Source organism: Vulpes vulpes, chromosome 14 (genome assembly GCF_048418805.1).
Source record: "Vulpes vulpes isolate BD-2025 chromosome 14, VulVul3, whole genome shotgun sequence".
NCBI lineage: Eukaryota > Metazoa > Chordata > Mammalia > Carnivora > Canidae > Vulpes > Vulpes vulpes.
The window spans coordinates 30,059,972-30,074,499 of record NC_132793.1 but is presented as its reverse complement, the minus strand read 5'-3'; positions in this window follow the sequence as shown (position 1 = coordinate 30,074,499).

Below are 14,528 nucleotides of genomic sequence, written 5' to 3'. Positions count from 1 at the left end.
TGGGCAGCTTCCAGTCTGACACAGAGAGGACAGCATATAATCCCAGCGAATCCTCAAATTCAGGAATGTTCGATTCAGTTGCCAGCAGGTTTGGCCTCATGAAGGCATGCACAAGGATCCTGCAGAGCCCCTTCCTTTACCATCCTCTGTGTGCCTGGATGCCCTCCTCTCCCCTCTCAGTGCCATTGTGGGAACCTCCCGCCCCCCACTGACTTTACCGGCTTTCTGCTTGGCTTTCTGCTTCTCCCTGGGTGGGGAAGTTGGTGTAAGGATCCACATCTGAGAGTATCCTCCCAGGAGCAGTGTCTCTCCAGGCCAGGCTTCCCACCTCTGGCCTTGGCTCACTCCTTCTTCTGAGGATGTCCTGCCTTTCCAACTATCTCTATTGGGCAACTGTACTTTCCAAAGTACAAATCTGGCCCCATCACCTCCCCACTGATATTCTCTGTGGCTCTTCATTACCTACAGGAGAAGATCCAAGTGATCCAAGAAGTAGCCTGCCCTTGGTTGACCTCTCAAGCTTCCCTTCCCAGACCTAAGCTCCAACCTTATCTCCTGCCTTTCAAACACAATCTTTGTTCCACTTGGGCCAGGCCTCCAGCCCTGACCTACTCAGCAATGTTCTGCTTTTCTTTGGGGCCTCGGGAAGAACCTGGCCCCTTGGATCCTGTTGTGGGTGCTGTGTCCATTCAGAGAACCTCGAGCCCTGGTTATCACTAGGGGTCTCTCAGGAGAACTCTGGGTTGGGAAGGCAGAAGCAGGGCTCTCCTTTCCCAGTGCCCACCACCTGGCCTGACATGGTAGACCAGCAGGCAGTTTTAGGGTGGAGGGTCTCAATCTCCCTTCCCTCCTGCCCAGGTCCAGCTGCTTGCTCTGCCCCAGCTTGGGGCCCCACACATGCACACACTCACCACTGGGGAGGGCATGTACCCCCATAGCTGGCCTTGGGAAGGGTGGGCAGATGCTTTTATTCACCAGTAGAGCTTATTGGCTGAACCCCACAGTGTACCGATGCCTAGCTGGGTAGCTTACCCTGCCACCTACCCTGCCACCAAACCCTTGGCGGGGAGGGCCCTCCATCCTCATTCTACAGAGGAGAAAGCTGAGGTGTAGGGAGAACAGAGCACTGTTCCATTCAGACCCAACAGTGGCCTCAGGGCCTATGTCCTTGATTGTGCCACATGTGGCAGGAGGCTAGCAGGGGAGGATGGTGCCTAGGCATCCAGAGGTAGCTCCCCGATGGTTGCCCAGCCCTGCCTGCCCCTTCCTGGGGACAGGAGCTGGAGAGCTTCTGGGACAGGGGCCTCTAGAGTGTTTCTCTACCGGATTCCTTAGGTGCGAGCTTCCTTCCAGGAATTACTCCGCCTGCCCCCACCCAGCTGGACTTCCTTTCTGTGGCCCACAGCCACACCATTTTCTTCATCAGAGATGGGAGTGTGGGAGGCCCAGTCCACAGTCAGCCTTGGTAGCGCCCTGCCTCCACTGTTGTAAGAGAAGTTGGTGCCTCTTTTTTCATAAAAGAAAGCCCTGGGGTCCCACCTTCCCACTGAGCCTCTCCAGCACCCTGCCCCAAATGACACCCAAAGGACCAGAATCAGCCTCTTTCCTGCAACTCTGCACCAACACTGTCCCACTTGCAGGCCCTTTTCCAGTGTGATGTCATTAGGGTTCCCAGTGGGAACATCGGGACGACTTCTTGGAGGATGTGACCCCTGATCTGAGCCCTGAAGGACGATAGAGAGAGTCATCCGTGTGGAGAAGTGGGAAGGACATTCCAGGAGGAGGAAACAGTGCATATAAAGGCAAGGAGGGCAGAGAGAGCAGGAGGCAGGATGGGATCGACAGGCCCAGTAGCCAGCTGGATGACAAGCTCAGCATGTTTGTCCTTGGCGTCTTCAAGTAGACCTTTGTGTCCTACTCCAGCAGGCATGCTGGTCCCTTGCTCGGGAATCCCCAATCTCGCTTGTTGTTGTTCCACTTGAGCATCTTGTTTAGGATCTTTGGTTTCTATTCCAGACCAAAGGTTGAGATTTATTGCACAATTCTCTCTGCTCAAAGAGCAGAGAGAGCACCTTTCCTTAGTTTGAGTGACATCTCCCCTGGCCAGCTGCTATCCCACAGAATTGCCCCTCTGCTAGGGTTCTGTGAGGGTACAGGAAAGGACCAAGACTATAAGGGAACAGGATGTGTTGAGGCAAGATAATACTTCCATTTTAGCCATGTTAAGTTGAGGGAGGCTGTGGAGCTGCCCCCATCTCCCATACCTATTTTCTTGTTTTTAACAATAAAATCTCTTTTTTTTAACCATGCACACGGCCACCCAGCATAAAGAAAAGATTTCCCAGCCTTCCTTCTGCTTGGCATGGCCATGGAACTAAGTTCTGGCTAATGAGACACAAACAGAAGTGTTACATAGGGTCTTCCAGCCTTTAAACACTGATGAGTGCCTCTTGTTCCTTGTCCCTCATTTTGCTACTCTCCTTCCTGTGCCTGGAATGTTGATGGGATGACTGGAGCCAACCACCATTTTGGAACATAAAGTTGAGAACATGCCTGGGCGGTAGAATAGTGACCTGCGGAGAGACTTCCACTTGAACAGTATTCCCATGCCAGCCAAGGGCTGTGTACATCCAGACTCTTAATGCAGAAGAAAGAAACCCCTTTGTTTAGGACACTGCATTTTCAGGCTCTTCTGCTCATAGCCAAATGTAATCCTATCTGATTCGACCCCAAAGAGAAATGTTGACTAGGCAGTTGGTATACGGATCTGGAGCTCAGAACAGAGTTTTGGGTTGTGGGTAGAAATTTGGCAGTCACCCTCATGGAGATGGTAATTGAAGCCACGAGAGTGGATGAGATCACCCAGGCAGGGAGTGCAGTGTGAAAGAGAAGGGTAGAGGGCTTCCCAGGAGGCAGCCTACCCCACCATTTTGCCCTCAAAAGACAATTCTGGAGCGGCCTGGGTGACTCAGTGGTTGAGCGTCTGCCTTTGGCTCAGGGCATGATCCCGGGGTCCTGGGATTGAGTCCCACATTGGGCTCCCCACAGGGATCATGCTTCTCCCTCTGCCTGTGTCTCTGCCCCTCTCTCTCTGTGTCTCTCATGAATAAATAAATAAAATCTTTAAAAAGGTGATTCTGGCTTTGTTGCTCAGTTTCAACCATCCCCTCCCAACATTGTTGGAAGGAAAGGAGGAAAGTTCTGTCTCTCTGGAACACTTTTTGGTTTTTATGATGCAGACTCAGGATGGAGGGAGGTTAGGGGAAAGACAAGAAGTGTATGGACAGGGTTGGGGGAAATTGTCTTGAGTTTTTCAAGAGAGAATTGTAGGAGCACGTGTGGTGTGTGGTAAAGGGGGTGGAAGAAGAAAGAAAGGGGTTTTATCATGTGTTGCCTAATCTAAGTATCCCTTTTGTGATGTTCAAGAAAATACACAGAACTTGAAATTTGTTGAAATTACTTTTTGGTGGCTAGCCTGGACCTCTTCTGTCATAACATCACCTGGAGACTGGGTCAATTTGGGTAATAACTTTAGAAAAGTTTCATAAGTATCAAAACCCATTAGAGCAGTGTGAGTGAAGGAGAAGCTTATGCTCCTTGGTTTGTAGGTTATAGAATCCAGGAGCAGAAGAAGGTGCATCTGGGCCTCATGAGGGCCTGAAACAAAGAACTGGAAATATGTCAGTAGCCAGGGAGCCATCACCTGGCCACTTTCCTCTCTGTTGCTACTTGACTCTCTGTGCTATTCTCTGCACATCTACTAGATTCTTCCTTGTTAAGGATTGCCTTTTAAAAAAAAAAGGCAATCAGGGGCAGCCTGGGTGGCTCAGTGGTTTAGTGCTGCTTTCGGCCCAGGGTGTGATCCTGGGGACCCGGGATCGAGTCCCACGTCAGGCTCCTTGCATGGAGCCTGCTTCTCCCTCTGCCTGTGTCTCTGCCTCTCTCTCTCTCTCTCTGGATCTCTCATGAATAAATAAATAAAATATTTTTAAAAAATCAATAGATTTTAGTTATTTTTTTTTTTTTTAATTTATGATAGTCACAGAGAGAGAGAGAGAGACAGGCAGAGACACAGGCAGAGGGAGAAGCAGGCTCCATGCACCGGGAGCCCGACGTGGGATTCGATCCCGGGTCTCCAGGATCGCGCCCTGGGCCAAAGGCAGGCGCCAAACCGCTGCGCCACCCAGGGATCCCCCAGATTTTAGTTATTTTTTTAAAGATTTTATTTATTTATTCATGAGAGACAGAGAGAGAGAGAGAGAAAGAGGCAGAGACACAGACAGAGGGAGAAGCAGGCTCCATGCAGGGAGCCTAATGTGGGACTTGATCCCGGGACTCCAGGATCACACCCTGGGCCAAAGGCAGGCGCTAAACTGCTGAGCCACCCGGGGATCCCCCAAGTTATGTTTTTTTTTTTTTTTTTTTAACATTTTAGTTATTTACTCATGAGAGACAGAGAGAGAGGCAGAGACACAGGCTTCTCACAGGGAGCCCCATGTGGGACTTGATCCCCGAACTGGGACCATGCCCTGAGCGAAAGACAGATGCTCAATCACTGAGCCACCCAGGCATCCCGATTTTAGTTATGTTTTCATTGAAGTGTATCGACATGTGATGTTACTTGAGTTTCAGGTATACAACATACTGATTGGACAAGTCTGTACATTATGCTGTGCCCACCTGGAGCGTAGCTGACACTGATCACCGCACAAAGCTATTACCATACCACAGACTCTACTCCCTGTGCTGTACCTTTCATCCCTATGATTTATTCATTCCATGCCTGGGAGCCTGTATCCCCTACTCCCCTTTACTCCTTTTTGCCTATCCCTCACCCCATAGATTTTTTAAAATATTTTATTTATTTATTCATGAGAGACACAGAAAGAGAGAGGCAGAGACATAGGCAGAGGGAGAAGCAGGCTTCGTGCAGGAAGCCTGACATGAAGCTTGATTCCGGGATCCTGGGATCATGTCCTGAGCCAAAGGCAGACACTCAACCACTGAGCCACCCAGGCATCCCCCCATAGATTTTATTTATTTATTTTGAGAGGGGGAAGGGCAGAGGGAGACAGGGAGAGAGAATCTTAAGCAGGCTCCATGCTCAACCTGGAGCCCGAGGCGTGGCTCAGTCTCATGACCCTGAGTTCACGACCTGAGCCGAAATCAAGAGTTGCAAGCTTAACCACTGAGCCACTCAGGCGCCCCCCCAAAAGATTTTATTTTTAAAAATAGTTTTAAGTTTTCAAAAATGTTGAGCAGAGACTACAGAGTTCCCATGGATCCTTTCCTTGCACAATTTCCCTTATATTAACATCTCAGTTTAGTGTTGTGTGTTTGTCACAATTACTGAACCAACATAGGTACATTGTTAACTAAAATCCACAGTTTACATTGTTTCATTCTTTGTGCTTTACATCTATAGGCTTTGAGAAATGTATGATATCCTGTATTCATCATGATAATATCATACAGAATAGTTTTACTGCCATAAAAATCTTGTCCTCCACTTATTTATCTGTTGAGCGCTTGAAAACCCCAGGCAAAATTTTTGCCTTTTTCAGAATCAAATAGTTGGAATCACACAGAAGGTAGTCTTTTTTTTCTCCTCAAAGATTTTATTTATCCATTTGAGAGAGAGAGAGAGAGAGAGAGAGAGAGAGGAGAGGCAGAGGGATAGGTAGAAAGAATCTGAAGCTGACTCTGCACTGAGTGTTTAGTGGTCACAGGGCTCGATCCCACAATGGTTGAGATCACCACCTGAGCTGAAACTGAGAGTCAGATGCTCCACCAACGGAGCCACCCAGGCACTGCCAGAAGGTAGCCTTCTCAGGCTGCCTTCTTTCACTTGGCCCTATGTGTTTAAGTTTCCTCTGTGCCTTTTCATGGCTTGATAGCTCATTTCTTTTTGTTACTAACTTGTATTCCCTTGTATGCATGTAACACAGTTTATTTATTCATTTACTCATTGAAGGACATCTTGGTTGCTTCAGTTTTTGGCAATTATAAGTTAAGCTGCTATAAACATTTGTAGACAGAGTTTTGTGTAGACATGTTTTCAACTCAATTGGGTAAATATCTAGGAGTGTGACTGCAGGATCATATGGTAAGACTATGTTTAACTTTGTAAGAAACCCATCAAACTGTCTTCCAAAGTAGCTATACCATTTTTCATTCCCACCAGCAAAGAATAGATGTTCCTGTTGCTCTACATTCTTATCAGCATTTGGTGTTGTCAGTGTTCTGGATTTTGGCCATTCTGATAGGTATGTAGTGAAATCTCATTTTAATTTGCGATTTCCCAATGACATAAGATGTTGAGCATCTTTTCATTTGTGTGTCTTTTAAAAAAATTTTTTTTTTAAATTTTATTTATTTATGATAGGCACACAGTGAGAGAGAGAGAAGCAGAGACATAGGCAGAGGGAGAAGCAGGCTCCATGCACCGGGAGCCCGACGTGGGATTCGATCCCGGGTCTCCAGGATCGCGCCCTGGGCCAAAGGCAGGCGCCAAACCGCTGCGCCACCCAGGGATCCCTCATTTGTGTGTCTTTGATGATATATCTGTTCAGATCCTTTAAGCATTTTTAAAAGATTTAAAAATTTTTAAGTAATCTCTACACCCAATATGGGGCTCAAACTCATAACTCCCAGATCAAGAGTTTCATGTTCCACTGACTGAGCCAACCAGGCACCCCGCCCCTTTGTGCATTTTAAAAAAGATTTTATTTATTTATTCATGAGAGACATGCAGAGAGAGGCAGAGACATAGGCAGAGGGAGAAGCAGGCTCCCTGCAAGGAGCCCGATACGGGACTCGATCCCTTGACCCTGGGATCACACCCTGAACTGAAGACAGATGCTCAACCACTGAGCCACCCAGGTGTCACCTTTGTGCATTTTTACTGGGGTTGTTTGATTTCTTATTGTTGAGTTGTAAGACTTCTTTGTATATTTTGGATACGAGTCCTTTATTAGATATGTGTTTTGCAAATATTTTCCCCCAGTCTGTGGCATGTGTTTTTCATGCTGTTAATAGATTGCCTGATTTATTTTTTTTCTTCTCCATGCATGTGAGCATTCCTAAATTTATCTGCCCTCTCTTTCAGCTATAAGCAGAAGCCTAAGGGTGTCGGTCCCAGTTACAGAGTTTTGAGAGACCCTATTATTTGACAGTCTGGTGAAGTGGGAAATTAATTTTGGCTGAACAGCGGTGTAGTGGCATTAAGACAGCTGGAAAGGAGCCTGGGAAATGCAGATGTGGTTTTCCACTCCCTGTGGTATAGGCAGACAAAGTAGAGGGAGATGGGAATGGTGCTGAGTGCTGACCCTCCATAGAAACATAGGAGGTAGAGTAAGGTGGGTGGTGGGGAATCTGTTAGGGTGTAGTCTCTGAAGGTAGAGATTCAGCAGTACAGGATGGAACAAAATGGAAAGCAGAATTTCCTATACCCACTCAACTCCTCAGAACTTTTTCTATTTTTAGATATTTCAGAGTTTTAATATTATAGTTCTAAAATAATACACTTTACCTGTTTCTCTGGGTGCCTCTTAAGCAAACGACTCTTGATTTTGGCTCAGGTCATGACTTTGGGGTTGTGGGATGGAGCCCTGCATCCGGCTCTGTGCTCACTGGGAAATCAGCTTGGGATTCTCTCTCCCTCTGCCCTTGCACTCTCTCAGAAAAATAAGACTACCTCTGTTTCTCAAGTTAGTAACTTGAGAGCATCTAATGATACCTCCTTGTTAAAGCAAGAATTTAAATCACAGTATCTCCCATCTCCCCCCCCTCCCCCCCCCCCGACTTTTTCATTTTGTTGGGTATATTATTATCACAGTCTCATGTTGCTGTTATTTATAGTTCTTACCAATCTATATTTAAGATTTATTTGTTTGTTTGTTTATTTATTTATTTATTTGAAAGAGAGAGAGAGAATGTGCACACAAATAGGGGGAGGTGCAAAGGTACAGAGAGAGACAGAGAGGGAGACACAGAGATCGAGAGCTTCTTCAAGCAGACCCCCTGGTGAGTGAGGAGCCTGCCCCAGGGGGAACTGATTCCAGGACCCTGAGATCACCACCTGAATTGAGATCAGGAGTTGGCCACTTAACCAACTGCACCACTCAGGTACCCCTGAACAATCTACATTTATTTATTTATTTATTTATTTACTTACTTACTTACTTACTTTAAAAAAATATTTTATTTATTTATTCATGAGAGATCCAGAGAGAGAGAGAGAGAGAGAGAGAGAGAGAGAGGCAGAGACACAGGCAGAAGGAGAAGCAGGCTCCATGCAGGGAGCCCGACGTGGGACTCAATCCAAGGTCTCCAGGATCAGGCTCTGGGCTGAAGGCGGTGCTAAACCGCTGAGCCACCCGGGCTGCCCTACTTACTTACTTATTTATAAAAGATTTAATTAATTTATTTGACAGAGGCGGGAGGGGAGCATGAGCACAAGCAACGGGAGCAGGAGAAACAGACTCCCCACAGAGCAGGGAGCCTAGTGTGGGGCCCATCCCAGGACCCTGGGATCATGACCTGAGCCGAAGGCAGACACTTAACTGACTGAGCCAGCCAGGTGCCCCAAACAATCTATATTTAAAACTTAGTTCCTTTTCCATCAACTTCAGACAACTTCTTGAGCCCCATCACTATGTAAAGATACTTAGCCTCTAGGCCACCTGCCACCTTCCTTCCCTACCCTCTTCTAATTTCTATTGGTTTTATCTTCACATTTCCATGGTCAAAGTTTATAACATCTACATTCTTTTTTGTAATTATAGTTAAACCGTCCATTCTTTATCTTCACATTGATTCTGAAAACAGAGAATAACCAGTTTGATGATTATATAAACATAACTACAGAACCCAAGTAATGACATAGCTCCATTGAAAAGGAAATGTAAAGTCATTCCCTTTACCTCCACTGCTTGAAGAATATTTGCTGTCTCTAACATCAAGGTCAAGCCACTTCTCTTTTCTTATACTCCACTAATTGCTCAAAATCATGCCTCACATGTGTTTGCTTCATATTCAGTCCCTGGAATAGATTTTGTTGTCTCTGGTTTTCTAACTGCTTTTCTTTTTTCTTCCTGAGAGAAGAAACAGATGTTGTTTCCATTATGTTACCGCAAAATCTACTTGCCATGCACACTTTCCCATGCCTGGGCCCTTTGTCTGTCTAGGGAGATGTGGTAGCTGCTGTTGTGTTTATCCAGCACCCGTTTTACCTCCCCCTTTCTTTTGGTGAATGGCTGCTTCCCTAGTCCAGTTGTGTGATTTGATTTATTTTTGTATCCAATTGCTGTGCCTTCAGGGGTGGGCTTGTACACAAGGCCTGGCAGTTTACCTTGATGGTAACTCATCTGAGGGCTGGAAACACAGCTGAGGAAAAGATAATTGGAGTCTTTCTATAGGATTTGATAGGTAGGTATTGGGAAAGAGAAGCACTCACTCCTTTAGCATCAGGTATGGCTTGATCCAGGGACTGCAATGATGTCATCAAGGACTCAGGGTCACTGTATATCCTTCCTCTGCCCTCATGGTTGTCTTCATCCCCTGGCTCCTCAGCATGGACTGTCAACAGCAACATGTTCCTTTTGTGTATAAAATGGGGAGGGGGATGGTCCATTCCACCCAATCCATAGTCTTCAGAATAGAGGAGGGAAATCAGAGCAGGTTTTTTGTAATCAAAAGAAGAATGAATTCATTTTGGACATCCAAACCATAGATGCCCGCACTTCTTTCTATTGAATTGGTTTCTCTCAGTGATTCTATTTTAAATTTCCAATAACTATTTCTTGCTTTTCTTCATAGCTTCCTCTTTTTGTTTTATGAACATGATAGAATTGGACTCTTTTATATAAGTTCTGTTATTTGAATTATGTTTCCTCTGGGGTCAGTAGTTCTTTTCTTTTATTTTATTAAAGTGGCAGTATAGGAAGCAGCCCAAGTGGCATTGAAAGATGAATGGAAAATGTAGTGTGTGTGTGTGTGTGTGTGTGTGTGTGTATACACACATATATATGAATATATATGATGGAATATTATTCACCCATAAAAAAGACTGAAACCTTGCCCTTTGCAGCAACTTGGATGGAGCTAGAGGGTATTATGGTAAGTGAAATAAGTCAGTCAGAGAAAGACAAATACCATATAGTTTCACTCATATGTGGAATCGAAGAAACAAACAAGCAAACAAAAGGAGAGAGAGAGGAAGACAAACCAAGAATCAGACTCTTAACTACAGAGATAAACTGAGTGTTACCAGATGGTAGGGGGGAGAGGGAGGGAGGAAGGGTGGAAGCTGGTGAATGGGGGATTGAGAGGACACTTACCATGATAAGCACTGAGCAATGTATAGAATTGTTGAATCATATTGTACACCTGAAACTAATATAACACTGTATGTTAACTGCACTAGAATTAAAATAAAAACTTAATATTAAAAAGAAAAGAGGCAGTGAGCTGAGTAGCTCAGGAAACAGGCTGCCTGGGTTCAGAGTCTATGTCTCTGCCCCTTACTAGCTGTGTAAACCTCGGCCAAGTTAATTTACTGTTCTGTGACTCAGTTCCCTGCAAAGTGGAGGTGACAATAGCACCTGGCTCAGGAGGTCGTTACATGGTTACTTATTGTAAATGCTTAGGCTGCTGCCAGTCAGAGCTCAATAGTGGTTTGTTATGCTTTTCTTGATCCTCCTTTTATTGGTTTTTCTCATCTGGCTGGTAATAGCTGGTGGCCACTTTGTGTATTTGAAGGGAGGGCAGGGCTGACTCATCTTGGCATTGATGGAAGGGAATTTCTCTGCCCTGGACTGTTGGCAGTTGGGGGTGGAGAAGTCCGTATGTCTTCAAACTCTCCGGGAGCAGACATGGGGGCATGAGCAGGGGTGGAAAGCCAGAGGGACAGACCACAGGCCCTGGGATGACTGAGTGAGTGACAGTCCAGGGTGTGGCTATGGAAGTGTTTACCTTGGGCGGGGAAGGGGGAACACAGCCTTCAACCACCCCCACTGCGCTCACAGAACTCTTCTGATATTCCTGGCGTTGTGGCAGGCTCTTCACACAAGCTGTCCCGAAGGCTCTAGGTTCAGAGTGGTTGAGTGACTTCTCCGTGATCACACAGATGGTGAATGGTATGTCTGCATTTGAACTCAGCTCTATGCAAGGCCCAGGCTCTTACACACTGAGCTACGGGACTCCCACCTGTCCCCAAGCTGACCACAGCAGGCCCTGAAGATCTTTGGGCCACTGTGGGCTGAGCTGGCTGCACCTCAGATGTTGCAGTTGCATGTGAACGGATAATGGAGTGGAAGCAGAGGGCTCTGGCGCCCTCTATGTGAGAAAGGAGGCTCTACAGCTATGCTGTCAGAGTTGAGCAGGGGCCTAGGGCTGGATCCTAACAGTTCCAAGAAATGAGCGATTTAATTAGGATCCTAGGGATCCCTGGGTGGCGCAGCGGTTTAGCGCCTGCCTTTGGCCCAGGGCGCATCCTGGAGACCCGGAATCGAATCCCACGTCGGGCTCCCGGTGCATGGAGCCTGCTTCTCCCTCTGCCTATGTCTCTACCTCTCTCTCTCTCTCTGTGACTATCATAAATAAATAAAAATTAAAAAAAAATCCTTGTCTAATTAGGATCCTAGTTGCTCCGTAGAAAGGCAGGTCTTCACCTCCCCCCACTCCTTAGTAATGAGCCCCTAATATTTACCTGGGCACATCATCTATTGGAATAAAGACATAAGGCCGTGTTACTAAGTTCTGGCTAGTGTGATATAAGCAGAAATGAAACCTGCAATTTAAGGAACTATCCGTAAAAGATGGGGGCATGACTTGCTTTGTTCCTTTCACCCTCTTGCTTTCTGGAATGCAGATATAATGGTTGGCATTCCAGCAGCCATCTTAGATCATGAGTGGAAGCAGCCCGTTGAAGATGGCAGAACAAAAAAACCTCAAAAGGTTCTGGTACCGTGTTGATTGGGCTGTTGCCACATCAGCCTTGGATGCCGCACTTAGTTGAGGGAGAGAGAGAGAGAGAGATGTCTATTTTATTTAAATCCCCATTAATTCTAATTTTCTGCATTTTAGCCAAACTTTTTCTTCATTAAATAATTATGCTTAGGGTAGCCTGGGTGGTTTAGCACCTGCCTTCGGCCCAGGGCATGATCCTGAAGTCCCGGGATCAAGTCCCACGTCAGGCTCCCTGCATGGAGCCTGCTCTTCCCTCTGCCTATGTCTCTGCCTCTCTCTGTGTGTGTCTCTCATGAATAAATAAATAAAATCTTTAAAAAAAATAATTATGCTTATTTATTCCAGAACAAAAGTAAAACACATTTTCCAAATTTTGCTAAGAATAACACTATTAAGCCATGAAATAAATTCATTTATTAGCCAGATTTAATTTCATGTTAAGGATTTCCCATTTCAAGCATTGCCACCAAAAACATATTGTGCAACATCTCTGCTCGTGCTCTTTCCCAGTCCTGAAAGGTTCTATTATTTAGGATCTGCTATTCTCAGGACAGATTTTGATCTGATGTTTTTAATTACAAAGAGATGGAATTCCAGAATACAAAAGCCTGAGAACCTTTAAAAGGGTTTCTCCTCACCAACCTTTATTCCTTCTGTTTTACAACCTGCAAACAATAAGGGAATGAAAGTACTGTGCACACCGCCTTCAGCCACCTACCTCAAGGTGGAAACAGCTATCCAGAGTCAAGGGCCTGAGCTGGCATAAGTTTCCAGTGATAGAAAGTGGCTGCCAGGGATCCCTGGGTGGCTCAGAGGTTTGGCGCCTGCCTTTGGCCCAGGGCGCAATCCTGGAGTCCTGGGATGGAGTCCCATGTCGGGGTCCCTCCTCTTGTGTCTCTGCCCCTCTCCCTCTCTGTGTGTCTATAATAAATAAATAATCTTTAAAAAGAAAAGAAAAGAAAAGAAAATGGCTGCCAGAGTTGTGTACCAGTTATGGTCCAAATTCTTGAGAGAATTTTTGAGCTTTCTCTCCAGTGGCTGTGGAGCAAATGGAATGAACTTTGTCCTTTTTATTATTTTCTTTCTTTTTTTTTTTTAATTTTTATTTATTTATGATAGTCACAGAGAGAGAGAGGCAGAGGCAGAGACACAGGCAGAGGGAGAAGCAGGCTCCATGCACCGGGAGCCCGACGCGGGACTCGATCCCCGGTCTCCAGGATCGCGCCCCGGGCCAAAGGCAGGCGCCAAACTGCTGCGCCACCCAGGGATCCCTATTTTCTTTCTTTTTAGAACAGTTTTAGGTTCACACCAAAATGAGGGGAAGATTTCCTATATGCCCCTTACCCCCCAACACGCATAGCCTCGCCCCGTTATCAACATCCCCCACTAAGGTATTGTAATTGGTGAACCTACATTGACAAATTATAATCACCCCAAGTCCATAGTTTATGTTAGGGTTCACTCAGTTTTGTACATTCTGGTGACTTGGGCAAGTGTATAGCGACATGCATCCATCATTATGGTACCATACAGAACTGTTTCACTGCCCTACTCATACTCTCCCCGCCCCGCCCCCCCTAACCTCCAGTAACAACGACCTTTTTTACTGTCTTCCTAGTTCGGCCTTGACCAGAATGTCATTTGGTTGGAATCAGTGGCATGGACCTGGAGCAGAACCAACAAGTCTTATGTTGGGGTTGGAGGAGGAAGCAATGGATGAACCCATTATGTCTTGGTCAAAAGAGGAAATGACCCGAGGTTTGGAGAGATAAGGGGCTACAAAGAGGTCAGAGTGAGTGACAGAGCCCTAATTTTTCTGGGGCTTTAATGTCAAGAGACAGTTGCTTTGGGCCACTGCATCCTGGGATCCTGGGTTCATCCCAATTCAGGGTTTCATGTCCTTTTTTTGATCTGTACGTGTGGGTTTGCCCACAGAGTACAGGGGACCTGATCTGCTGTGGTTGGGTTCTCCACCACCACAGGTGGGTCCAGGTTGAGTTGAATTATGTTTGAGTTATGATTATGACATGAGAAATGTGTTGTCACTTGTATCCAGCATTGCTTGGAGCAATTAACACCTTGCTCCATATGTGGAGCATGTGGCACATAGTAGGCCATCCAGAAAATGGGCTCCAATAAAAACCAGTAATTCACCATGGTGGGGCCCTTCTTTTTCCACTTCAGTGGGGGTTTGGGGATGCTGAAATCACATATGGGGGTAGTGGGGGGTGTCGGACAGACAGTGGGGAAGGGAGGGGGAACCAGAGACGCTCTTCCAGCCTGAGGAGTATCCCGGAAGGTGGGGATCCTGTGTCTCCCATGACTAGGACCTACTTCTTGAGGGGTTCTTCTCAGAATATCCTGGTAGCAATGGGGTTCTGAGAGGCTCCCAAAGGGCTTGGAAAATCAATATTTTCATCTGGGTACCCTGGAACAACCCCCTCACCCCAGGTTGGGCTTGCCAGCTTCCCAGCTGTCAAGAGGACCACGTTTAGAAAGTTCTCTTCCTCCTCTCTCAGACTCCCTCAAAGGCCAGTGGTCGCCAAGAAGAGAAGAAT